Raw genomic sequence first — 1,316 nt, 5'->3', positions numbered from 1 at the left:
CTTACGGGTTAATCTGGTCATAGGTGCAGCAATAGATGAGAAACCCTCTACGAAACGATTATAATACTCGGCCAAACCAAGGAAACTTCGGATCTCAGTAGTTGAATACGGTCAGGGCTAACTCTGCACCGCCTTAATCTTCTTCGGGTCTACCTTGATCCCCTCACTCGATACCACATGACCCAAAAATGCCACTGAATCAAGCCAGAATTCACACTTTGAAAATTTTGCATATAACTTTTTCTCTCTCAAGGTCTAGAGCACGATCTTCAAGTGTTGCTCATGATCTTCCCGACTGCGGGAGTACACCAAGATGTCGTCAATAAACATAATAACGAATGAATCAAGATAAGACTGTAATACACTATTCATCAGGTGCATAAATGTTGTCGGGGCATTAGTTAGCCCAAATGACATCACAAGGAACTCGTAGTGACCGTACTGAGTCCTAAAGGCAGTCTTCAAAATATCTGAATCCTGAATCTTCAGCTGATGATAACCTGACTGCAAATCATTCTTTGAGAACACTCTGGCACCCTGTAGCTGATCAAGTAAGTCATCAATGCATGGCAATGGATACATGTTCTTTACTGTAACCTTGTTCAACTGACAATAATCAATACACATGCGCATAGAACCATCCTTCTTCTTTACAAACAAGACTGGAGCACCCCACTGTGACACATTAGGCCGAATGAATCCTTTATCAAGCAACTTTTGCAACTGCTCCTTTAACTCCTCCAGTTCCGTTGGGGCCATACGATATGGTGGAATAGAAATGGGCAGAGTTTCCGGCAACAAGTCAATACCAAAATCGATATCCCAGCCAGGCGACATGCCTGGAAGATCTGCTGGAAATATATTTGGAAAGTCTGTCACTACCAAAACTGACTCAACAATAGGAGTATCAGCACTGACATCCTGCACAAAGGCTAGATAAGCATCACACCCCTTCTCAACCATCCGCTGAGCCTTTAGAAATGATACAACTCTGCTAGGAACATAATCTAATGCACCTCTCCACTCTAACCGTGGTAAACCTGGCATAGCCAGCTTCACAGTCTTGGCGTGACAATCAAGAATAGCATGATAGAGTGACAACCAGTCCATGCCCAAGATAACATCAAAGTCTACCACACTAAGTAACAATTGATCAACGCTGGTCTCAAAACCACCGATAATAACTAAACACGACTGATATGCATGGTCCATAATAACAGAATATCCCATAGGTATAGACACATAAATAGGAGAACTCAAAGAATCACAAGATATATCTAAATACGGGGCAAAGTAAGATGACACAATGGATAAGT

Source organism: Nicotiana tomentosiformis, chromosome 6 (genome assembly GCF_000390325.3).
Source record: "Nicotiana tomentosiformis chromosome 6, ASM39032v3, whole genome shotgun sequence".
NCBI classification, from domain to species: domain Eukaryota; kingdom Viridiplantae; phylum Streptophyta; class Magnoliopsida; order Solanales; family Solanaceae; genus Nicotiana; species Nicotiana tomentosiformis.
The sequence above is the reverse complement of the archived record's forward strand: the minus strand, read 5'-3'. Positions refer to the sequence as shown.